The sequence below is a fragment of the Arachis duranensis genome, chromosome 5, assembly GCF_000817695.3.
Source record: "Arachis duranensis cultivar V14167 chromosome 5, aradu.V14167.gnm2.J7QH, whole genome shotgun sequence".
In the NCBI taxonomy this organism is placed as follows: Eukaryota; Viridiplantae; Streptophyta; class Magnoliopsida; order Fabales; family Fabaceae; genus Arachis; species Arachis duranensis.
In genome coordinates, this window is record NC_029776.3 from 93,249,083 (window position 1) to 93,251,449 (window position 2,367).

The following is a 2,367-nucleotide window of genomic DNA, read 5'->3' on the forward strand; positions in this document are numbered from 1 at the left end:
CTTGAAAAGCTTGGTTCGTGACCCTTTGATTAACAATGACATAGATGCTGTAGTCACACATTCTTTCACCTAGGTCCTTCATCTAAGACCAAAACCCATCTTCTGTAGCACTATATCCACAAAGCTCCATCTCACTCTGTCATAGGCTTTCCGAAAGTCCAATTTAACAATTGCCGTTTGCTTCTTTCGCAGCTTAAGCCATTGGATTGTCTCACAAGCAATGAGGGCACCATCATGTATTTTGCGACCCTTTACAAATGCAGACTGAGTCTCTCCCACTAGATGTGGCATCACTGATCGCATTCTTCTTACCAGCACTTTTGATATCACCTTATAGATACAGCCAACCATACTAATCGGTCTTAAGTATTTGATTTCTTTGGCCCCCACAAATTTTGGAGCTAGCGCCACCCAAGTGACATTAGCATCTGCTGGTAGCTTAGCACTCTGAAAAAAACCCAACACAGTTGCAGTAAACTCCTGACCAATCTCATCCCAACATTTCTTTATGAAATTCATATTATAGCCATCACTACCTGGAGCTTTACTGGACTCACAATCCCAAAATGCCTCTCGTACTTTCTCCGTCGATGGCATTTCCTCTAACACTGCTGCCTCTTCGTTAGTAATCTGCTTAACCAGCCCATCACGGATCCCAATCAAAGGGGCATGCTCCTACCTATACAGATCTTTATAAAAACCCATAATCGCTGTCTTTATTCTAGCTTGATTCCGTACTAATCTTCCATTAATCACTAAAGAATCGATTCTGTTGTTCCTCCTTCTTGTTGATGCTGGGTTATGGAAGTACCTAGTGTTCTTGTCCATATCTCTAGCATGCTTGGATCGGCACATCTACTTCCAATGCACCTCTTTTCTGACATACCACTTCACACAGCAAGTCACCAGAGCCTTACATCTAGCCTCCATTGTTCCGTCATAACTACCAGCACTAACCTTATCATCAATCTTCTTGATCTCTTCCTCAAACTTCTTTATCCTATTGTCCATGTCCCCAAAATTATCCGTATGCCATCTCCTGAGCGGTACTGTCAGCGCCTTCAGATTGTTTGTAAACATGTCGTCTACCAAATTCCTCCACTCATCCTTTACCAACTTCAGAAATCCTTCATGTGTAAACCAGGAATCCAAACTGCGAAAAGGTCTTGGACCCTCACAAATTCTAGAATCTTCTAAAATCAAAGGGCAATGGTCTGATAGGCCCCTCGGTCCTCCTTTGAAACGAGTATCTGGGAACTCCTCAAGCCACTCCAAACTGACCAAGATCCTATCAATGCGGCTACAAGATCGACCTCAAAACCATGTGTACTTCCGGTCAGTTAACGGTAAAACGACTAGCTGTATATCTTGTACCCATTCCTTAAAATCCTCCGCAGATGCCGGTAGATTAGTAGCGTATTTCCTTTCTTCCAAATGTAGTATCTCATTAAAGTCTGCCATGAAGCAAAACGGAACCTCACATAGACCCACGATGTAGCTTAACTCCTCCTACATCACCAGTTTCTCGCTCCGAACATGTGCACCATACACCAAGCAGAAAGCATATTTGAAATTATTTTTTGTCAGAAAACCTTCAACGCACAACCAGCCATCCCTTTTATAGCAGTTCAATCTTTTAAATAAAAAATTATTCCACATTAACAATAAACCGCCCGATGCACCAACAGATTCCACAAAATCCCAATCCACCGTATCACAACCCTACAAGCGTGCTACATCAAACCTAGTCACAGCCTCCCTCTTGGTTTAAATCAAACCTAGCATATTCAACCTATATTTTTTCTTCGACTCTTTCACCACACTCCAATTTCCATACCCTCCTAGGCCTCTAACATTCCAACAACTATAAATCATTTAAAATAATTTCTACACACCTTGTTATGTTGTTTGGGCCTGCTCCTCCTAGCTTTCTCCTTTTGTTTTGCCATCTTTCTTTTTGCTGCGATTACTTCATTCTGACTTTGTAGAATCACCATAATATCTTCTTCATCATCATAAAAAACTGCACCTGACTCCATTATGAGCTTCAACATTTCCTTATTCTCTACTAGTTGTCCTGCCTGCGTACCCATCTGATCAGAATCTAGTATTGTGTGTTCATTTTCTGTCTCGGATCCATCATCCTCATAACCCCGTTCATCCACATTGCCTTGACCCACACCTTCATCTTCCCCTTCTATCTCTTCCAAATCGCTCACTTTTCCCCGACATAGCATGTGTTGAAAGCTATGTTCAGACCGGCCGCTTACGTCATCAACAAACCCCTCCAATTCTGGTTCGTCTTCAAAGCCAACTGGCATTTTTTGTCCCACCGTTATCACAGCTCCTTCACCAGTGCAATGTACC